The sequence below is a fragment of the Schistocerca cancellata genome, chromosome 3, assembly GCF_023864275.1.
Source record: "Schistocerca cancellata isolate TAMUIC-IGC-003103 chromosome 3, iqSchCanc2.1, whole genome shotgun sequence".
Taxonomy (NCBI): Eukaryota; Metazoa; Arthropoda; class Insecta; order Orthoptera; family Acrididae; genus Schistocerca; species Schistocerca cancellata.
Genome location: NC_064628.1, coordinates 477,770,172 through 477,795,187, shown reverse-complemented (window position 1 = coordinate 477,795,187; position 25,016 = coordinate 477,770,172). Strand labels below are relative to the sequence as shown.

At 40.4% G+C, this 25,016-nt stretch overlaps 1 protein-coding gene across 1 annotated transcript in view; it reads right to left on the bottom strand.

Moving 5' to 3' along the window:
- The window catches only part of LOC126176371 (neuropeptide F receptor-like), a 426,789-nt gene extending 412,976 nt beyond the window's left edge, over positions 1-13,813 (bottom strand). Inside the window, exon 1 of the mRNA XM_049923527.1 lies at positions 12,975-13,813. The gene's annotated coding sequence lies outside the window, so the exon portion shown is untranslated. The remainder of the gene's footprint in view (positions 1-12,974) is intronic.
- Positions 13,814-25,016: the final 11,203 nt, after the last annotated feature.

Below are 25,016 nucleotides of genomic sequence, written 5' to 3'. Positions count from 1 at the left end.
TTACAAAAAAAAAAAAAATAAAAAAAAAATTGTTTGCCATGTTATGTCCTTGCAAGATGCAACGAGGGAAATGGAAGAAACGTGTAAGAGTGCGAAAATAGTGCTGGGAGAGAGGAGATCGATGATACGTTTTTCTCCTGACATTTCTATCCCCAGAGTTACAGGACCTGCCGAAATGGAATTAGCAGTTTAGTGTATACAGAATATGAACTGAGAGTAAATCGAAGCGAGACAAAAATATTAAGACGTAGCAGAAATGAGATTAGCTACAAACTTAGCATAATCGTTGGTGAGAGCGAAATGGACGATGGAATTCTGCTACCTTGGAAGCAACATACATATGACGGGTGAAACAAGAAGGACATCAGAAACTAACTAGCACTTGCACAGAAGGCATTCCTGGCCAAACAGAGTCTGCTAGTATCAAAAGTAGGCCAGAATTTGAGTTATAGTTTCCGGAAATGTTTGTACGGAGCACAGCATTCTATGGAAGCGAATCATGAACTACGGAGAAACTGGAAAAGAAGAGAATCAAAGCGTTTGATGTGTCGTACTGTAGAAGCATTTTGTAAATTAGGTGAACTGATCAGACAAGGACTGTGTATGTTCTCTGCAGAGTCAGTGAAGAAATGAACATAAGGAAAACACTGACAAGAAGCCGGGAGAGGATAGTACGACACGTGTAAGACCATAAAGGAACGACTTCCAAGACAGTAGAGAGAGCTGCAGAGGGTAAAAATTGGAGGTGAGATAGAGACTGAAATACTTTCAGCGACTAACTGTGAACATGAGGTGTAAAATGCTGCTCCAAGGTGGAGAGGTGGCAAAAGAGCGATTTGTTACTAGCTGCATCAAACAAATCAGAAGACGGCTAACTCGGCAAAACCAGTCTATTTGCGTATTATGGCAACGTGAGTATTACAGCGTGAGTGAACGAGAACATGGAATAGTGGTCTGAGGGAACTAAGGCAGGTAAATGGTTCTTTTGAGAGGACACAGCCGATTTCCTTCCTCATCCATCTATCAATTCCGGATTCTGGTCAATCAGTAATGACTCTGTCAGCGGGATGTTAAAACCATAATCTTCCTTTTTTTTAAGAACTTGGGCTACGCTCATATTCTTTGCGCCCACGTTAGGCTAAATAAACGTAGCAGGGGTCATAGATGCCTTGCATCTCCGTCTAACTTTATTTATTTACGATATATTAATTGCAGATTCTTGAAACAGAATCAAGGTTAGTGAAGGAACTGAATAACGTTACGTGTGTTCATTATAGGTGCGAGCAAACAATGAAAACCAAATGGAATCAAAATAACGAAATGTGTTACTATTACGTAAGAACGGAGCAGAGATGAATTGCAGAATAAACATGTATTTTAGCAAAGAAAATTAAAAACGACGTAACATACGGATAGCAAGAATGAGCCACAAATAAATGAAATTTATTCTTGAAATTAATGGCAGTTCGAACAAAGACAAGAGTGTCAAACGAAAGATAACAGAAACCCTCATTTAGAAACTTGTCTTCAAGACAGTGTGCAACAAATTTATGTAGTGTATGCCTTCTATGGAATTAGTAAAGCGTTAGGTTTCAGTGTAACTAACAATAGAAATGTAACTGTATATGCATCCACTGCGTGCCTTAAAACCTTTTATGTTTCAAGGGATAGATCAGTTACACAGACGCTAATGAAAGTAGCTGCCCATACGAAATGAAGGCAAAGTGATGTGTATGAAGCGATTAATTTTTATTGGCATTAGAACATTATTTCTCAGTGAAGGATAAAATGGGATATTACGATTCAACCTCCGACGATAAAATCATTAGAAGGAAGTTAGTACAGGCAGGCGAAGAATAATAAAGAAAGTCGGTCACAGTCTTCTCATGTAAAGTATTCGCTTTAAGCATTTAAAGAAAGGAATTTTAAATATTAAAGTTATGGCCCATGCGGGCTCACTAATATATGAAACTTGTTAACCTAATGTCCAGGTCGCTATCCATTCTATCTAAACCGCGACCTATTTCATGTGCAGCTCGCTGTCATTTTCAGACCTAATGATATCAAAGATGAATCATTGGAAAAGGATCACTAGGTTAAAATACTGCACGGGATAAAATACGCAACATACCATACAGTCATTGCCGCAGTAACTCGTCAGGTCCCTAAATCGCAAATTGCTGTACTGAATGCTGTTGAATACTTTCGAATTAATGTACGTTTGTACAACGATGCATTCACATGTTTTTGCGCTGATTTGAGTACAAGGTGGAAAATTGTAACGACGGTTAGCACTTCATTGAAACTTTCGTAATGGCTTGGTATCTTCTACCTTTATCGCCTTTTGATATTTGTGGTTTTATTTAGCACGCCTTTACAATCTTTTTTGAAACTTGATTTAGTTTTTGCCGCACCAATTATGCTTGTATGACATTCTATTGCGACTTTATTCACTTGTGGGTGGTTTCGCAAAATTAGTTTCAAATGTAGATGTAAGCCGAGGTGATTATAGATACGCAAGAGTTTAACATTTTTGTCTAGAATAACTGAAATTAAATTAAAATGCCCGACCACTCCTCTCTTGTTTCTGTGGCAAATGGTGGAAATCATTAGAGCTTTTCAAATATTCCCAACTGGTCATTTTATTTTGTGTAGTTTTTAACCCATTCACCGTTTTCTCATTATTTCCTATTGTCCGTTATCAGAAGGTTCGAAGATGACTGTGAGGTGCGGTTGAGACCTGTTGCATTATGTAAAGAAAGGTGGATCAATCTAAACATTCTGGACCCTACTTCGATTATCTACATCAGCTGCGGTTGTGACGGTATCAACCTACTGAAACCGTTGATATCTACCATCCTATCCGCGTTTTAGATGTTACGATAGCTGAATTCGGCCGCAACCAGTCATTACAAAGAAAAATACGTAATGTTTCATATGCTTCGTTCATAAAACTGTAAAACAAGAACACTGCTTTGCCTTTGTGACAAGAGGCTGTATTTCTATAAATAGTAATTATCTGAATATCTCGTGCTTCTTTTTTTCTCTTCGGAGAATATGGGACGTGGTGTTCAACGTATCGAGTGGAGACAAGCAAAAGCGCCAGCCACGACCCTGAGTTATTGCCGTGCCGTCCCAAGAGCAGCGGCAAGCACTGACGACCGGATTTTATTGCGCTCGCTCGCTTTCCCTGCGCTACGAGCTGAATAGCCCCTCTGTAACACTGCTACGTCACCTCCCTACCAAAATCAGACTCAGTTTTATAATAGACGTCTGTTCGTGTTACCAAATGTGGATATGTCCCAACTGCAGTTTTTTCATTTCGCGGATCTGTATACTTGGCAATGTAAGTGTGCACACCCGTTCAGGTATTAGAGCGAAATGTATGGCGATCGTACAAAAAAATGAAACTAAGAGAAAGCGGAAGATAAAAACATATTTGTGGCATATAAATTCATTCCAAATTAATAGAATCCCGCTGATGCCCTATAGCGATGCTAATTTCAAATTTTTCTTTACCTCTGTTCAATTAAAATTATTCAGAAAATGAATTTTATTATACTAATTTGTCGTTAGTAATGTACTGTCACTTCCATAATGCCTTATTTATGGCGTACCTTCTTGACAGGAACAGAGTCTATCTTTAGGGCTGATTTTAGCCTTGTATTCCCATTGTTCGATCGCCTTATTGATGTTACTTGCGCAAGGCTCGGCAATCACTCCTGGAGGCTTCTTGGAAGAATGTATTTCTAGGTTAATTATGACGAGTTTTATATTTGCATCACATTACCAAAGACCTTTGTAAACGGCCGTAATATGCCGAGAGTGCCAATAAATCTAAACGTTTCAGTTGATAATTTTTTTTATTAAACTGTAATAAAATCAGAGGGTAAAATGTAAGACTATTACTTTTTGTTCCAGTCTCAACTCAAGATCTTTAATTGTCTACTCTTTTCAGCCATGCTTTAAAATAAGCCACTTTACAATCACTTTTCTTCAAAAAATTAATGCAGAAATCAACAAATATTTTATCACTCTTTATTAATTTTCGAATAATATTTCTCTGACGTTTTAAAGAAAGTCAACCATAATTAGACCCCCCCCCCCCCAATCCGAGGAGTTAAAGATGCTTTGTCCAGAATGAGGTGTCCGTGACGGTAGCCCAGCATTCTTCAAATGAAAAGAAAACTAACAATGTGCTTAATCCACAGAATATTTTACGCGGAATAATAGCACAGTGTATGGAAAACTGAGAAAATAGCAAAATGTCAGACGTTTGAAACAAATATGCAGTTTTGTCGTGTGTTTTTGGTCGTCTTACTTTGTACTGGTTACAGCAAAATAACGCGACCAACGACATATGACAAAACTACATCTATGTTCCAAGTGTCTGACATTTCGTTATTTTTTTCTATTTTCAGCAAACTTTGCTATTAATTCAATCTCCGATAGATTATTTATTTCTGATAATATTTGCAGAATGCAGGGCGTCCGCCATGGACATACCTCAGTTTGGACAGGGCAGCTCTAACTCCTGGGAAGAGGGGGCTTAAGGCAATCCCCTTACAAAAAAGGAAAATTTTGCCCAACGACCAATAAATAATTTGCCAAAAGATTTATTTTGACTAGTTAGTTTTTCCAAGCAAAATAGTAAATCAGCTTATTTTATACACTGGCTAAGGAGAATGTATACTTAAATTCGTTAAAATTTACTTGTGCAGAGGAAAAGTATGATGAGTTTATAATAATGAAACTATAAATAGCAAATGATGGCATTAATTTCGCCACTCAGGAAAGAGACGAGAATTAAATGACTAGTTTAGTGGCACAGTTTTTAAGCTCATTCGTATACTTGTCTTTAACTAACTTAGTATAAAGTATAGAAAAAGTAAATGAATGCTGAGTGTTAAGTAAGGGAAAACTATTAAAAGAAGTGAGACGGGATGAATGCGAACCCCCTGCTATTTTGTCCGTATAACATATTTCTTTCCAATAAAAGTATGTAAGAAAAGGATAAAACACAGTATACCTACAGCTTTAAAATTAGTTAAAAGAGACAAGTATGAAAAAATCCTACGGAAATAAAACAGCGTAGTTTTGAATTTGTTAAGGAAAGTGTCAAGCAGTCAAATGATGTTGCAAATATTCAGTGGTCTGTTAACAATTCTGTTAGTGAATTTCATTTAACGGGCCTCTAGGCGAGGTGTTATTACGTAACAGTGATACAAAGAACTAAGGGAGATCCCTATGAAACGTGTCCAACAAAAAGTATACACTGCATGCGTTCGACTCCTCTACCAAATTCTTACCAGGTGCGTCAGTCAGTGGACACAGAATTAATAAAGCGGATTAATGTCCCGTTCACGACTTAGTCGGAGCACATGCTTGGATCGGCGAAGGATGAAAAAATGAATCGGTAGCACTTTCCGAAAGGATCCAACTCTACAATTGCTCTAAGAGATTTATGGGACTTACGGTATACCTAAATCTGGATGACCACACAAGGATTTGAGCCACCATCCTCCTACATACGAGTACCGTGTCTAATTGCTGTACCACCTCACTTGGCACAGACATGACGTCCAGCACACGGTTCATCACTTGCAGTTACAGTTTCAAATTTCTTAATATTATCTTCCTTTATATTATCATATATTACCGTATATTATCATATATTTCTTAATATTATCATTAACCATGTCTTTAATAATCATGTGACTGAAGTGTTTTATGTAGCCAGCAATAACTCACTTATCATGCTGATATGTTAGTAAATATTTACGACCCAACAGAAGCACGTTCTCTGTCACAGATGAAGGTGACAGACAGATTACCAGTTTCCATTACACGAAATTTGTTTATGCTAGGAAAAAAATTATTTTCACTTGAGCACTGTACGTTAGTGTTAGATTTTTAAACATTCTTTTGTATAGTGTATTATGTATTGTTTTATGTATTTTTTGTAGTATCTCTTATTTTCATTAATAGTACGTTGGCTTTCTTTATGAATGTTTTTCAAGATGATAGTCTTACAGCTCCGTTTTATTCCTTCACATAAATTTGAGTCATTTAACAAAATTTTAATTAATTTTCAGTCACACTGTAGTGTAGCGTGTTGTGATCTCCATAACATTTTCTTTTATTCTCGTTGTCCTCCTGACACACATACCGCTGTTGTTTTATTCTTGTATATATGCTTCTAATTGTACCTATGTTTTGTTTAATTACACAGAAGAGAACAAACATGAAGTGCAAATAGCCCGGCGGTAATGACTGCGATAGTCCATAACCTATAATCTGGTGCAACAGAGCCATCAGTACAGCTGGCTCCAGCTGTTGTAGCAAAAAGCATATTCTATGTCTGAATGAGCAAATGCGCTGTGAAAGTGAGAAGAGATGTACCCTACACCTACAGTCCTGTTCTAGATCACACACACATCACGTTCAGTGGTTAAGTCTCTGGACAGGTGGCCACTAAAGGCCTCAAGTATCTGGGCTCCAGGATCTGCATTTGCATTGTGCAAGAGTGGTACCTAACTCTCCGTTCAGCCATTCTCGTTTCCGTGTTCTTCCTTTCAGTTACCTATAACCGATCCCTCTCCCATTGTTGTCCTTCTCTAATGATTCCAGCGTCGTCCTCCTCCTCCTTGTGTACCGAGGCACGTCTATTATTCAAATTTTTTACGAGTTGATGAAATGAAAATTATTGCTATGTCACACAAATATGAAAACATAATTTTCACTTGTTGGCATTATTTCCAATCCGCATATAATGTCAGTCGCTATAAATACACGCATACATTATCAGCAATCACCATATGGTGAACGACAGAGGATACAATATACTACTGCTGGCCATTCCCTTTCCTATTCCACTCGCAAATGGAGTGAGAAGAAAACGCCTGTCTGTATGCTTCCTTGCGAATCCTGATTTCTTTCATCTTGTCTTTGCGGACCTCAGTCGACGTGTACGTTGACGCTTGTAGGATCGTTCCGCAGTCTGTCTCAAATGCCGTTTCTCTAAGGATCCTCAACAGCGTTTCATGAAAAGAACGCCTTCTGGTACATGTACTATATTCAGAGTTGTGAATATGGTCAACCATCACCTGTATAATGGAATGACGCCAATGAAAATTTTGAGCCAGACCGGGACTCGAACCCGGATTTCCCACTTATCGCGAGCGGTCCCCTTACAATTAAGTTATACGAGCACGACTTACGGCCGGACCCAAGCTTCCATACGTCGTCAACGACAGATCAGGAACCTGCACTCGTACATTCATTACGTGTATTCTCGTATAGGCGACACTTTCAACTGAAAGTTGCTTGCCCGTTATCGACGGATGAATACGATACTGCAGTGCCTCTGTTCAGAATGCATGCATATCTGAAGAATGTTTGCATCGTATTTCAGAACAAAACAGGCACTACAATATACAATTTTTCCGCTGGCACCTGTACGGATACATACATAATGAATGTAAGAATACAGGTTGTTGACACATGTTTGACGACTTATGGATGTTTGAGTATGGCCGTAAGTTCTGGTAGCAGAGCCAAAAGGTATGGCGACCATCCGCGGTAAGCGGGAAAACCGGGGTCGAGTCCCAGCCCGGCACAAGTTCCCGCTTTAGTCATTTCACTACACTGCTGACTGTTGTCCATTTTCGCAACAACGAGTACATTTGATGCACATCATAACGGCCGTAGCCGCCGCAGTGCCTGTTCCTTCGTATATGCACGCATACCCGGAGGAACATCGTATCGTATTTCTGATCAATATCAGATTAACTTCGCGTAGCATTTCCGTGATATTCGCATGTTGTCCGAACGGTAATAAACTTGGCAGCACACCTATGAATTTTTTCGATGTGCTCCTTTAGTCCAACCCATTGGTGATCTCAAATACTTGACCACTGCTGTAGAATAGGCGTCCCAGATGTTCTATATGCGGTCTTCTTTACAGATGAACTATACGGGCTTAGAACTCTCCCATTAACCGTAAGTCGACCATTCGTCTTCACTATAATCCACCTCACGTTCTCATTTCATTTCAAGTATCTTTGCAAAGTTAAAAAATGGTTCAAATGGCTTTGAACACTATTGGACTTAACGTCTGAGGTCATCAGTCCCGTAGGACTTAGAACTATGTAAACCTAACTAACCTAAGGATATCACATACATCCATGCCCAAGGCAGGATTTAAACCTGCGACCGTTGCGGTCGCGCGGTTCCACACTGAAGCGCCTTCAATCGCTCGGCCACACTAGCCGGCTGCAACAACACACCTGGAAATTTAATCGATGTGACTGTGTTATGCAGTACATCACGACTACTGTACTCGAGTATTATGGAATTATTTTTGCTATTTTCATATATTAATTTACGTTTTCTACATTTATGGCAAGCTTCCATTCACTACACCAAATTGATATTCTGCCCAATTTATCCTGTACCCCCCTACACTACAGTGCAGTCAGCAATCAGTGGAAGCTTGCTGCTCATCCTATCCGTCATACGTTTATATATAATAACAGAGAACAAGTGTGGTCATATCATACTACCCTGGGCACACCTGATGATATATTTCTTTCCGATGAACGTTCTCCGTTCACGACAACGTCTTTCTTAAAAAGTCTTTGAGCCATTGACTTATCTGAGAACCTGTTCGGAAGGCTTGGATGTTTTTACAGACTGCATTGCAGCGCTGTGTTAAACGCTTTCCTGAAGTCTAGAAAAAAGAAATCTCCCTGTGGCCCTTCATCCATGGTTCGCAGGATGTCTTGCGAGAAGAGGGCAAGCTGAGTTTCAGACGAACTACTCTTCATGAATCTGTCTTGATCTGTGCATAGAAGCCTTTCTGTATCAAGTAAATGCATTAAATTAGTAATAATATGCTCAATAATTCTGTAGCAAATTGGTACAGCTCCATTTATTACTGTTTTATTTCAATATTCCTGGCCGGCCGTTGTGGCCGAGCGGTTCTAGGCGCTTCAGTCCGGAACCGCGCTGCTGCTACGGTCGCAGGTATGAATCCTGCCTACGTCATGGATGTGTGTGATGTCCTTAGGTTAGTTAGTTTTAAGTAGTTCTAAGTCTACGGGACAGGAAGTCAGATGTTAAGTTCCATAGTGCTTAGAGCCATTTGAACCATTTTTTAGTCATATTCCTGTTTTCTTGGATTATATCGGTAGATAGCTGGGAGTGAAAGACAAGCGGCGAATACGTCGAGTGCCGTTCTTGATCCAACTGAGTGTTTATGTTCCACATTAAGGTCTAAAACTGTTGTCACGGTTTTGTCAGGGAATACCTTAAGACTTTCCACGAATATAGACATTCGTGACAGGAGTCCAATCAGTTTATTTTGGATGACTGTATCATTACACAAAATTGAAATAAACAAATATCATTTATGCTATCGTTATAGACAGGCGCAATGACATTTGGTACGTATGAAGAGTCGTTGCTGCTTTACATGTGCTGCTTGTCACACGGTGGTAGCAGCTTAGCATCCCACATTCGGAGGAGGGAGGGACTGATTAATTTCATGCACTAACTGCTGTAAATGAATGATTTCAAATTATATTTGCTTTCGTTAAGGAATTCAATGGAAGCTACCGGCGAGCGTTATTTAGCAGAAACAAAAACACAAGGTATTCTTGATCGCGATTGTGTTCTCTAGGTTCATTTGTTGTTGTCATTCGACGCAATAGCGCTGTGTGGCAGAATCACGTTTAGTCCCGCAGAAGCTGTGAAAAAACCAACAGAACTGATAAACCATCTAGCCAGTTAAAGCAATGCCATACTGTTACTGGAGATTAGTAGTAACCGATATGCATTGTTATCTTGCCTGCGATGTCTTATACGTTCTACAAAATCATTTATTGTTTAAAGTTTATCGGTATTAATAAAACGTTCGTTACACGTAAATAATTTATGAACTATTTGACAGTAATGATGACTATCAAGCGAAACCAGTAGCGCCAATGAAGCACATCTAGACATCTGTGTGTCACCCACGTAGAACACACAGCAGCTGCTGGCCGTGACCTTCAAAAGCTGTTTAGTATACAGTGTGTCTCCCTCTAATGACAGTAAAAGTTGTTTTCATCTCCATCCTGCACTAATGTCAGCTCCTTCCAAATGTGCAACATTCTAAGCGCTTACTAACATATTTATCTTAAATCGTCGCTCTCTTTATACTCTCAGTGTATCAAAACTGCTCGCTGATGCTTTCATTTGACGTCTTTGCGTTTGCCTCCCTCGGACAGTGACAAATCAATACGGCCGATTACACAGAATACGCGTTCAGCCATCCAGGCGTTGTCAAACAATGAAAATCATTATCTGGCTATAAAGGTGATACGTATTCTAACTTTGCAGACGTAATCGTGTTCTGTTGCAGACATAGGCGGACTTATATCCAGTGGCTATTTTTCTTTTCGACTGCTTACTGAATTCTGGAAGATTGTTCAAGAATATTCTTCGAAGCTGAAGTAATTTACGAAGTTGTTAAATTACGTCATTTTTTCTTCTTTAAGCTGGAGTTTTATTACAGAAAAGTCTGTTTTTCTGACAGATCAGTTGAGGCCGTGACAATGGACATAGGTTCAGAAATGAGCGGATTGTAATGAACACAAAGAGTTTTTCTTAGAAGTTATAGTCATGTAATACAAAGATGACGTCAGTAGTTTGTCAGGAAAAGTGGCCGATTACATTCGCAACTTGTCAGTATTTAGCATCTGATTGCTGAAAGCTAAGATGCACCGAGTTATAGTGCGAACCCACTCTAGTTCAGAATTTTATTAGGAGGCCGTTCTGTGAAATGTGCATATCCAAGAACGTAATTAGAAGGTTTTGTGGCTTTTCAGCTCAAGTGGAATTCCCACTACGCTACAAATGAAAAAAAATGAAACTGACAATTTGTTTAATATGCGTTGAAGACAATGCACACAAGTAGCTGTGTTCGTGTGTTTATCCATGTATGTGGAGGGGAAGCAGGGTAGATACTCGTGTATATGCAGCACGCACAGGGCGTTCCTCCTAGCGCCGGTTAGGCCCACTATCTTTCATGTTTCGACAGATAATTGCAACTTTGTTTTGACCCAAAAAAATTCTACTCGTCACGTCTTTCTATGCGAGCTCGATATGTTCCATTTACAAACAAAATTATGTTTCTTAAAGCAGCATTTTATGCGCCCATCAGACAGAGCGTCCCAAATTAATCTAGTGCAATATTGGTTTTGTTGATATGTATTAATAGGGAGAGGAAAACAAGAAGAATATTCAGTACTGCAGCAGTGACAGCACTGTCCTGGTCCGAGCTGACTGCTACCTGCAGGCAGCTTTGCTGCACTGCCGCTGCTGGGGTGTTGGTTATTATTGTTTGAACGTCGGTTGACACACACCAATTAAAGAAATATCACAGTAGACTAATTTGGGATCGGTTTACCGAATGGACAAACAGAATTCCACATTAAAAATAATTTTGTTTGAACCAGGTTCCAGCGACGCTGTGCATGTCATGAAAGACGTGATGAGTGGCATATCTTTTGGCAGAAACTAAACTGCAGAAATCTACCGAAACACCAGAGACAATGCGCCGACACAAACACACACACACCCACACACACACACACACACATACTCACACACTACCGTGCGCGAGCGCGAGGTGGATTCTTCTTGTCCTTGGGGTTGATCTTTCTTGTCAAAGTATTGTGAGTTTTTAGAACACACACTGCATGATGATCTAATTAATTATAGTTATGTGACGTAAACTACAGCAGGGAAGTATACATTAACTGGACTTACTACAAACTTAATACTAATGCGACATATAACTTCCAGTAGGGTAGTTTTGAAAAGATATGGGCGTAGGAAGAATATAAAGTCTGGAGTTGGCACGTTTTTTTTAAAGAGTCTTACATCCTACAATGAGAAAATCTACAACTGTTTTGTGATCTTTCAGTTTTGTTAACGGTTTCCAAGTACACTATTCATCTGTCAGTACAATAAGAAAGCGTGAAAATCTTTACATTAGTGTATAACAACCACGTGGTGTAGGATTAAGAAAAAAGATAAACAGAGCACATAAGTGTGTGACTATGATTTGATACAAGCACATTCCTATAGACCAACTCCATATAATTTCTGTGTTGCATAGAGCTTACCTCATACAGAAAGATATTTCAATCATTACAGCGTATAACTCTCTTTCTCTATTTCGTCGCGTTACTGTATGATATTAGTGTTTCATTGTACACAAAAAATATATTACTTTCAATTACATATGGTTCATTAGTAGTATGAAGTAGAGTTTCTGCTCACCATTTAAGCTGAAAATTTGTCCGAATTATGAAAATGAGTCGAATTAATATGATACTTAGATAAAGATGCAAAATGTTAGCACATTGTGTTGCATGGCAATAAAATATTCCGCAGTATTCAATAGATTACATGTATTTCATACGTTGACCTATATTAGCAATATGCTTTCTGTACCTTGTTTTTCGGTTTTACTCTATCACTCTTTCATTCTGTCTTTTATTTTTATCTCATGCATAAAAATTTTAAGCCAAGCATCATTGGCTGTCTTGTCACACAAACAATGGCTCTGAAATCGTACTTAAATATGAATTAGCCAATGTAAGATAACTTAATTTTGGCACATCATTACTAGGAGACATGTCGTGGAAAGACATGTCGGGGAAAGACATGTCGTGGAAAGGAATAAATTACTTTGACACTGTGAGCTTCAAAGAGAGAACATAGTCCGTCAGCGCATAACATATGCAGTGCTAGCACCGGAATTAAAAATCCGTACCACAACATCAGAGCAATTGACTGTAGATTGTCACAGTGAAATGCACTGGATAACAAATACCCTATATTCTTGGAACATATACAGTAAATGTAGTACTTTCCAATTAGGAGTGTTCATGGTAAACAGCAACAGACGGATTAGTACTCACCGGCTTGCAAAACAGGTAGGCAGTGAGGGCGTTTCCCCAGTCGGCGATGGGCGATTCCAACTACACGACGAAGATGCCCATGCTCATAACTGTCTTCTTATCTTCGTACTGTAGTAGGAAGAATGTCTGGATTACATTTTTGCAGGTCTGGCTGAAGACACTTGATATAAAACCGATGGAATTATTGAATGTATTACGTTGGGGTATTTATATGGAACAGCAAGGTTTCCTCCAAGATTGGAAAGTAAAGCGCTTCGCAACACTGTTGGTGACGCTTCTTAATATTTTTTCCTCAAAGAGTGGTCTGTCTCTTTTATATGCGTAAGTAAAACAAACGGAGCACATTTCAGTATACTTGAGTCCTTAGATATTTCGTGACACAAGGTGATTCGGTATATGAGTCAAATCATTCTGTCTCAACAGTCCTCAGTATTATATAGAATAGTGGAGCTTAATCCGTATCAGTTCCGAATAGGTAACACATATGTTGTGGATAAGAGGACACGATCACAGGTAGTCACTGGTTAGCATTCAATCATATTAGAAGTAAAATCACAAGAGTTTAACAAACCCCTCCATGTCAAATGTCCGTGTAAATCACATTCCTTCCACGTAAGTCTGAATTCGACTTGTGCACAAATTAGTTACTTACTATTGAGGCACAGTGACAGAATTATACGAACTGACTTTCCCTAATGTTGCGGACTGGTCGCCGTCGCAGCTCGCAGGCGTAGTGGGTCGCTTCCCGTGCGCGTTTCTACGAGACGAGCTCTTCGCAGCTGTTCGCCAGCCTCGTCGCCGCGTCCTCTGTCGGAGTCGTCGTCCCCGCGGTGCTACGGCGTCTGCTGGCTGGCGGCGGGTTCTGCGACGCGCAGCGTGCGGCGCGCGTTATATGCAAGCAGCCGGCGGGCGGCCCGCGCGCGCGCACTGCCTCGGCTCTGCGATGGAGAGGGGGAGGCGGGGGAGGCGGAAGGACGCAAGGTGAAGCGACGTGGCGCGGCTGTCAGCAGGTGGCTGGCAATTACTACCTGCCGCCGCTGTCCTCGTCCGCGACTGAGGCGGCATACAAAGCGCTGCAGATCATGAGGCCTGAAGGAGTGAACATAATAGGTACCAATCGAGGGACCGCGCTGATTAAGGAAATGCATGCGTATTTACGAGCAGCGCGTTTCGAACATTCTTTGAATAATACAGATTAATGTTGTTACTGCTTTTCGTTAATATGTTCATGTTAACGCAATTGTAGTCCCCATCCATGACCAATTTAACTGCTTTGTTGTCGTTGAGACCTAACAGGCAAATCTTTCCCATTTCCTATTTGACTTAGTAACATAAAATCTGATGAACTAAAGAGAGATGCAATAGCAGAATGAGCATAAACATATGGAATCAATACGCAGCCCAATGTCCGACTTCTAAAGTGAGACGTTGTGAATCTAGCAATGATAGACAATCATACATATTTGTCCTTCCAAATGGCTCTGAGCACTATGGGACTTAACATCTGAGGTCATCAGTCGCCTAGAACTTAGAACTACTTAAACCTAACTAACCTAAGGACATCACACACATCCATGCCCGAGGCAGGATTCGAACCTGCGACCGTATCAGTCGCGCGGTTCCAGACTGAAGCGCCTAGAACCGCTCGGCCAAACCGGCCGCCATTTGTCCTACCACTGGAATGTACTGGAGTCAAATTAGACGAAGCTGAGGAATTAGATTAAGAAAGGAGACACTAAATCTTGTAGGTGAGTTTTTCTATTTGGGCAGCAGAATAAATGATGATGGTCGAAGACGAGTGAATAAAGTGCAGATTTCCAACAGAAGAGCACAGAAGAACTTGCAAAAAGGAGATCCTGGGGAGTGAACTTCTATGGATGTGAGACATTGACGATGAATACTTCAGACAAGAAGTGAGTAGGGGCTTACGACATGTGGGCTGCTGAAGAATGCTGAAAGTTTCAGGGGGAGATCTAATAACTATAGAGGAGGTACTGAATCGAACTGGGGCAAAAATGAATTTATTACATAACCTATTTAAACGGTTGACAGGATAAATCCTGTAGTATCAAGAAATCGTCATTTTGGTAATGTTGGAAGTTTTGGAGGTAAAATTTGTAAATTCATAACAGGGTTCGGTTTCAGTAGGCAGGTTTCATAGATATAGGCTGAAATACACTGTAGCATCTATGCAAAAGTGAAGAAGTTTGCAGAGAATAGACTAGCTTGAAGAATCCATTATATCAGAGAAAAGACCTCAACAACAATGCCGTTTTATGTCAATGAACTACGATAAACATTTTGTGAGTAGGTACATTTCATATCTGAATTTGCAAAAACACCAGAGCACACATATCATTCACTCTCCTATTGAGAGAGGGAGGGAGAGGGGGAGAGAGAGAGAGAGAGAGAGAGAGAGAGAGAGAGAGAGAGCGTACAAAATCGAACGACAAATGATATTCACCTGCTCATTGAAAAACACCTTGAGAATTCAAGGCACATTCACCTTGCCTTCTTCACCCTCGAAAAGACATTTGACTGAGTGTCACATCAGATGATCCATCTTGCCACATATCTAAAAGACTTGTTGTATATCATCGGAATTAATGGTGTTGACCTTCCCACAACAACTACTTTTAAGTGCCTAGGATAGACAATCGCCACTGACGGTATTTTCGGTGCAGAAATCTCTAACCTCCCGTGCAGCACATAGTTGATATGGGGTTCTGTCACTGGTATACTCCGTGCCTGGCAGATGCCAGACAGACTCATGGCGAAAGTATACCAATGTGCATTCCATTAAGTTGCACCGCATGGCCTTAAGCAAAAGAACTGGACAACGATTTGCTGCCGTGGAAACAAACATTCTGAGGTTAAAAACTGGATTAATACTCCACGGAAAGTCACAAATGATGAAGTTCGTAAGTTATATGGAGTCACACCAATAGTAGACAAGGTTAGTGAAAGCCATCAACGTTGGTATGAGCATGTTCTTCGAGCAGAGGCAACAGCAATTGTAAAGATTGACTTTAATTTGAGATTAAATGGTAAATGGTAGGAAGGACGACCAAGGCAGTGCTGGCTTGAAGCCCTCCAGTAACATCTCAAGATTCAAGCCTTCACCCTGGTCAGGCCAAATCGGCTAAAATGGCGACAGAGATCCAAACGAGCAGATGCTTCCATCACGCATGATAAATGCTAAGGAAGAAGGAGCCAGCAAAATACATTTGTCCACAAACACTGATGACACAAAACACTGTAACATTATGCTTAGTAGCCTGTTGGTCATTGTTTTGGAACGCTAAACAGCTGTGATTCTGCCTGGAATAAATGTCGTAAGTCTTTGGTCGTTTCTGGAAGGGGTGTGACACCAGATGCCTATGCGCAGGTCACGTAATTCTCTTAAATTTTGTGACGATGGTTTTGGTGGGGAGTTGTCATGCGTAAGCGTCCCAGCAAAACATTGGGTTCAGAGCAGGCGAATTTTTGTGGCATAAACATCAACGTGAGTTCACTGTCATTCTCCTCAAGCCACTATAGCACTTCCAGCCACGTGACCAGCTTTCCTGTTCGAAGATCCCTCTCACGCCCGGAAGGACATCAAGAATGAAGAGGTGCAGGTCTTTTGCAATAATGTTCACATGATCTACGGTTGTCATGGTACCTTCGACTACAAATACCAGTCCCATGAAAGGTTAGGTGAATGTCCGCCATGTCATGATACTACTTCTACCGGCCTGTGACCTCTCCGCAGTACATGTTTCGACTAGCCTTCCGTCTGGATGATTGCAAATCTGAACAAGACCTGGTGGAACAAGTACCGTGAAATATCCGACCACACGAAATATTTCCATTGTCCCATGCACCAAAGTTGATTATTTCATGCGCACTGCAAGCATAACTGACGTGTGTATGGTTCAACGTGGGAAACGTAGGACTTGTCTGCTGAGGAGCTCCCTTGTTCAACAACGTTCGCACAATAACGTGAAACCTAGTTTGAAATAAACAAAAATCAGACAAACAAAAGTGTGTACTCGTTATTCAACATTAAATATCTAGTTCTCCTACCAAGAAGTAACAGAAGAATCCATAAATAAGTTTTAGGATTACTATTGCCGTGCAAGCGCGTATCTGAAACTTCACTATGGTTTTTGGATGCGGGTTTTTCCGTAACTGAGATAGACGAACGTTAAAAGCGTTCAGATCTTTAGATCTTCTTCTGTTTTATTTACTCTACGTTTTTGTAATGTGGAACAACTATCTTTGATCAAATACCTTCTTTTCTTTACTTTGCATGAATGGAGTTAGTGTCTGTCACTATTGTAGCAGCAGAAAGATATTTGACCATTTTAACTGTAATAATGGTACGAATGTATGTGTTTGTTTCGTGAAAACGCGTATTCGTTACTTATTTATTTTTTTCTCGTTTAGTAGATGCTTTAGAAATCCAACCTGCAAAAAATCAGTGTTGTGTCATGATATTTTTAAAGGAAAGAAACAACGTTTATGTAGAATCTATGCATACTGATGTTTCACTGGTGTTTCTAAACAACATATTTAGTAGTTTTCTGGAGTTCCTTAAGTAAGAAGACGTTTCTCATACTTTGATGTTAAGAAGAGGAAGTCATAAACATTACGTAAAAGCCACTAAGTAAAAGCGTAATTAAAAAATTTAAGTGACATTTCCATACGTCAATATTATCTGTGACGTCCCCTATACATTATCAGCCATGCTCGCTGCGCATTAAAAGCATCAGAATTCACTCTTGATGTGGCTTCCAATAAGTGATCGGAAGTGATCGGGGCTACTGTTGAGGCGGTATAGTCACTACTGCAATCTATCTTCAATATCCACTTTTGTTTACCGAATGGAACATATAACTGCGTCGGCTTCTGCGGCCAGAGTCAACTGACGTAAAATATGTCTGCTTATCGTACCGCCACATAATGTAAAAAACTGTACTGGAGAGCCAACGTTTGGCCGCGGTTACAGTGGCCTTCTTCTGGTTCTACTGGTGTGCTTAGCTGTGTGGAGTCGCTTACACTTTGCCATTGCTGCTCACTATCCACAGCTCGTGGTCTAGTGGCTAGCATTGCTACCCCTGGATCACGGGGTCCCGGGTTGGATTCCCAGCAAGTTTGGGGATTTCTTATGCACGGGGTCTGAGTGTTTGTGTTGTCCTCATCATTCCATCATCACTGATGAAAGTGACTAGATTGAACTGTGTACACATTGGGAATGTGTACGGGTGCTGATGACCGTGCAGTTGAGTGCCCCACAAACCAAACATCATCATCATCATCATCACCATCATCATCATCATCATCATCATCGTAGTTACTCAATGAGAATGACGTTACGTCGCAGTTTTTATGGATCGTAGTGTTGGTTGGTGCCGGCCGCGGTGGTCTAGCGGTTCTAGGCGCGCAGTCCGGAACCGCGCGACTGCTACTGTCGCAGGTTCGAATCCTGCCTCGGCATGGATGTGTGTGATGTCCTTAGGTTGGTTAGGTTTAAGTAGTTCTAAGTTCTAGGGGACTGATGGCCACAGTAGTTAAGTCCCATAGTGCTCAGAGCCATTTGAACCACTTGTTGGTTGGTATCTCGAGGTGGAAGGAACGTGAACTTTATGATAAGAGGTTCCTACAATAGTGGAGGCAGTGGGGTTCTGCTGTTGTTTGTTACTTCTTGCAATGCTTGCTAGGACTGGCCTTCTGCTGTTAATAAGGCATACGCTGCTGCTTTCCTCTCTCGCCGAGCAGCATTCGTGTCACGAACTGTTCGTGAGGCCTGTTTGAATGAAAAATGACGTGTTACAGCAATCACAAACGTACGCACGATCAAGACCAAAGGCGAACTCCTTGGGAGTGGCAAACCGTGAAAAATGTTCAGTTAGATGTCCGCACTTAAAGAATGCATATAGAATCATATTCGTGTAAAGGGGAGATGAGTACTGATGTAATGTGATGGCGTGAACCGAATGCGAAAATACGCCGTGGATTTTACAGTGAAACGGGCTCTGCAGATAGAGCGCTAATATGTTTTACAAGCGCGGAAAAAAAACACCCAGAGGCTGAATTTGTCCAGTGGTTTCAGGTAGTATCAATTCCAAAGTTAAACACTTTTCAGGAGGGATAGTTAGCTCTAAAGCAATATTATTTTAATATGCAGATCAGGAATCAACAAAAAGCGGGTTATTTTCTCCAGTCATTGGCCAGAAGCCGTGCTCATTTCTCACGAAATGTAACACCACTAGCGCTGTATTAGTGGGTTGATTTACACGTCGACTAAACATTTCACCTACGCTCCATAGCCGCATGCTGCGCTCACTATCGGATATTTCCAGTTCTGTCCCCTGTTGCCATTAGCAACCAATACTGTGGCAGCATAGTAGACAATAAGTGGGATATCGAATGCCGTTAACATCAATGGCCTTTTGTGACGTAGCACTCAAGGCGTTTCTTGTGAGTCCATCCTCGCTGTTCATATTGTTAGGATGTGTTATTGTTTCTTTGACTTCAACTATTTGCGTTTCGACGATTTCGGATGCTTGGCCAGTAGCTCATGACTACAACCATAAATCGATAAAAACAGCAACGGTAAGACACAGAGAAAGATAGATAGACAAGAAATCGGCCAACTGCAGCTGGCAGTGCTCTTACCCTATGTGAAATATTTCACTGATTGGATTGGTATACTCCTTCGCTGGGCTGATGTCCAGCATGTCTATTACAGCAGCCGCAGCATGCAGGATGTGCTAGGCACCACCATAGACAAAGTAGATGCTTTGCACACTGTGGTTGTGTACAAGGATAAATGTCAGCGTGGAGAACTATACGCCGGTGAGACCGATAGGCCTATAGTAACACGCATTAGGGAACACGAGCGCTATATTTGTCTAGGGGAACACAGCAAATCTGCACTGCCCGAACAACAGTAACGTTGCGGCAAGAAAATAAAATTTAAGGAAGCATCCGTACTGGTCAAGCAACTGCGATTGAAACGCAAGATCAGAGAAGCCATAGAAATAATATAACGCTCTAACAACGTGAACAGAGAGGAGGGATTCAGACTTCCCCTTCCTGGCTGCCAGTCCTCAGATCCCAACAGAACGCAGCAACAACACGAGACACGACCTCTACTGGCGAGTAACTGCCTCTGGTTGTCAAACACGTCAGTGAACAGAGCCTAATATATTAGTACAACAAATGAATTTATTTTGCAGCCAGTTTTTTTAACGGTAGCTATAAGGGTACAGTATTATTAACTTAGGGCACTGCTAAAGTGTCCCACTGTAAAAATCTCATTCTGACTGACATGAATCTACTAAGGCATCTCCTTCCAAATAACCTACCCACAGTCGTCTTGTATACTTGTTTAGTCTATCTTATTTCGTTTACCCTATGTTTATATCTCAACATACCTCCATGAACCATGAACCTTGCCGTTGGTGGGGAGCTTGTGTGCCTCAACGATATAGACAACCGTACCGCACGGGCAACCACAATGGAAAGGTATCTGTTGAGAGGACAGACTAATGTGTGGTTCGTAAAGAAGGGCAGCAGGCTTTTCAGTAGTTGCAGAGGTAACAGTCTGGATGATTGACTGAACTGGCCTTGTAACATCAACCAAAATAGCATTGCTGTGCTGGTAATGCGAACGGCTAAAGCAAGGGGAAACTACAGCCGTAATTTTTTCCCAAAGGCATGCAGCTTTACTGTACTGTTAAATAACGACGACGACGTACTCTTGGGTAAAATATTTCGGAGGTAAAATAGCCCCCATTCGGATCTCCGGGCGGGTACTGCTTAGGGCGACGTCTTTATCAAAAGGAACAAAACTGGCATTCTGCGACTCGAAGCGTGGAATGTCAGATCCTTTAATCAGGCAGGTACATTAGAAAATTTAAAAATGGGAATGAATAGGTTAAATTTAGATCTAGTGGGAGTTAGTAAAGTTCTGTGGCAAAAGAAACAAAATTTCTGGTCAGGTCAATACAGGCTATAAATACAAAAACAAACAGAGGTAGTTCAGGGGTAGGTTTAATAATGAATAAAAAATATAGGAGCGCAGTTAAGCTACTACGAGCAGCATAGTGAAACCATTATCGGAGCCAAAATATACACGAAGCCCACGCCTACCACAATAGCGTAAGTCAAGAGACTGTATGATGAGATAAAAGAAATTATTCAGACAGTTAAGCGGGACAAAAATTTAATGGTCATGGGGGACCGAAATTCGATAGTAGGAAAAAGAGGAGAAAGAAAAGTAGCAGATGGATTTGGACTGGGGGTGAGGAATGAAACAGGAAGCCGCCTGGTAGAATTTTGCATATAGCATAGCTTAATCGTAGCTGACACTTGGTTTAAGATTCGTGAAAGAAAGCTGTATAAGTGGCGACCTGGAGACACCGGAAGGTTATAGACTGATTATGTAATGGTAAGATAGAGAATTAGGAACCAGGTTTTAAATTGTGAGTCATTTCCAGGAACAGAGGTGGACTCTGACCACAATATTTTGGTTATGAACTATAGCTTAAAACTGAAAAAGCTGCAAAAATGTAGGAATTTAAGGAGCTGGAACATGGATAAACTGAAAAAACCAGAGGTTGTAGAGAGTTTCAGAGGGAGCATTATGGAACCATTGACAAGAACAGAGGAAAGGAATACAGCAGAAGAAGAATGGGTAGCTTTTAGAGATGAAATAGTGAAGGCAGCAGAGGACCAAGTAGATAAACAGATGTAGTAGAAATCTTTGCGTAACACAAGAGATATGGAATATGATTGATGAGAGGAAGAAAAAAATGTAGAAAATTAAACAGATGTAAAGGAATACGAACGTCTCAAAAATTAAATCGACAGGAAGTGTAAAATGACTAATCGGGAACGGTTAGAGGACAAATGTATGGATTTAAGAGACTTTTGGAGAAGAGCTCTGATGAAAAACCAGTCCTAAGCAGAAGAGAAAGCAGAAAGGTGGGAGGAGTATATAGAGGGTCTATACAAAGGCGATATACTTGAGGGCATTATTATGGAAATAGAAGAGGACGTAAATGAAGGTGACATGGGAGACACGATACTGCGTGAAGAATTTGACTTAGCACTGAAAGACCTAAGTCGGAACAAGGTCCTTGGAGTGTACAACATTCCGTTAGAGCTACAGATACCCTTGGAGGAGCCAGCTTTGTCAAAACTCTTCATCTGGTCAGCAAGATGTATGAGACAGGCGAAATATCTTCACACTTGAAGAAGAATATCATAATTCCAATTCCAAAGAAAGAAGATGCGCAAAGGTGTGAAAATTATCGAATTATCAGCTTAATTAATGACAGTAGGTAAATGCTAACATGAATTCTTCACAGAAAAATGGAATAACTGGTAGGAGCCGACCTCGGGGAAGGGCACTTTGGATTTCGTAGATATGGTAGATATGTAGAAACACGCGAGGCATTATAGACTGTACGACTTATTTTAGAAGCTTTTTCAGTTTTAACTTATAGTTCATCACCAATAAATTGTGGTTTCTAGCATTTGTAGACTTAGAGAAAGCTTTTGACAATTCTGACTGGAATACTCTCAAATTCTGAAGGCGGCAGGGGTTTTTACAGGGAGCGAAATGGCTATTTACATTTTGCACAGAAACCAGATGGCAGTTATAAGAGTCGTGGGACACGAAAGGGAAGCAGTAGTTCAGAATGGAATTTTACAGGGTTTGTAGCTCATCCCAGACGTTGTTCAGTTTGTATATTGAGCAAGCAATAAAGTAAACAAAAGAAAAATTCGGAACAGAATTAAAATCCATGGAGAAGAAACAAAAACCTTGATGTTTGCCGATGACATTGTAATCCCGTCAGAGACGGCACAGGGCTAGGAAGCGTAATTGGACGGAGTGGACAGAGCTTTGAAAGGTGGATATAATTTGAATATCATCAAAAGTAAAAAGAGGATAATGGAATGTAGTCGAATTAAATCAGGTGATGCTAAGAAAATTAGAGAACGAGATGAGACACTTAAAATAGGAGATGAGTTTTGCTATTTAGCCAGAAAAATAACTGAAGACTGTCAAAGTAGAGAGGATATAAAATGTAGTCTGGCGATGGCAAAGAAAGCGTTTCTGAAGGAGAGAATTTTTTTAACATCGAGTCAGGAAGTATTTTCTGCAAGTATTTGTATGGAGTGTAGCCGTGCATGGAAGTGAAACATTGATGATAAATAGTTTAGACAAGAAGAGAATAGAAGCTGTCGAAATTTGGTGCTACAGAAGAATACTGGACATTAGATGGGTAGATCATGTAACTATCGAGGAGGTAGTGAATAGAATTAGGTAGAAGAGGAATATGTGGAACAACTTGACCAGAATAATGCATCGGTTAGTAAGACACGTTCTGAGGCACCAAGAGATCACGAATGTAGCATTGGAGGGAAGCGTAGAGGGTAATAATAGTAGAGGGAGACCAAGAAATCAATACACTAAGTAGATTCAAAAGAATGTAGAATGCAGTAGCTATTCTAAGATGATGAGACTTGCACAGGATACGGTAGCTTGGAAAGCTGAATGAAACCAGTCTTTGGACTGAAGACCACAACAACAATAACAACAACAACAACAACAACAACACCAAAATCTTTACACACCTTTATTAATACTCGACACTATATCTACTTTCACGCCTCTATGCTCCTAAAAATTTACTTAATAGGCCGGCCGGTGTGGCCGTGTGGCTCTAGGCGCTTCAGTCTGAAGCCGCGTGACCGCTACGGTCGCAGGTTCGAATGCTGCCTCGGGCATGGATATGTGTGATGTCGTTAGGTTAGTTAGGTTTAAGTAGTTCTAAGTTCTGTGGGACTGATGACCACAGATGTTAAGTCCCATAGTGTTCAGAGCCATTTGAACCATTTACTTAATAAATTGTAAGTAAATTCTTAGTTGAAGTGTAAGTGCGTTGAGTAAAACTTGGTGCATACCTAGTGACGATATTATTCATTGGCAAACTTGAACCTTAAGGCATCCACGGAACTAAATCATGGTCCTGGTTGACAAACGCTAATGTGAACAGTGGCCTTGCACCTCCTTTGGAATTTTGCGTATATCCAATTTGTATGTTGTATTTTATTTTAGGTATGATTCCAGGTTCTCTTCAACAAGATGGCTTCTCAAAACACTCTTCTTAAGTTGATGCTTGGTAATGATCGTTTATGTAAAAACGTAGATCCCAGTAACGCAGTAACGAAAGAACAGTAAATGTTAGTTTTCTCAGCTAATTATCTGAATCACCAATTCTATTCTAGATGTTACAAAACCAACATATTATAATCCATCTTAGGTCTTTCAAACTAGAATACTTATGCTGTGAATCAAGTTGACATTTGTTTTTCTCCAGTATTTCAACATCGCCACAAAGACGTTCAAATTTGGAGCTTCCCAGCTCCTTGTTCCTTAAAATCCAGTAATTGCATTTCTAATTTGCAAGTATAAGTATTAATGCGAGAATAATTTAGTTCTGTTACTGTAGCATTAAGGGAATTTTTCAACGAAACCTACTCTCTCTTTGCTATTTCTGAACTCCTGGAACCTGTTGAGAAAAGCTTCCTTCATATTTAAAAGTGTTATTTTGAAATAGCAAACATCACTATGAAAAATTTGTCATGACATTGTTTCAGCAGGCTTAGAAAGTAAAACAACAGTTTGAGCGAGAAGAGGTAATTTCTTTACGAACAAGGTGAGTTCTTCCAACACCAAAATAATTGCATTTTCTTTCCCCTGTAGTTAACGATGTAGCTCATTTAGATGAAACGTGACATCTACCACGAAATAAAATTTTTGAAACCATTCATCGTTCTTTAGCTCTGGATAGTGTAATCCCTTCTCGAGGGATTTCTGTTAACAAGGAGATGAAACGTTTCAAAATGTTTCCTGTTGATAACCAAAGTTCATTATTATGTAGGAAAAGATCTCTGTGCATATCCTCCATTTCGCCTAAAAATTCTTTAAACTGAAGATAATTAAGACCTCTACCAGTGTACGTGCACATCTGCATGTGT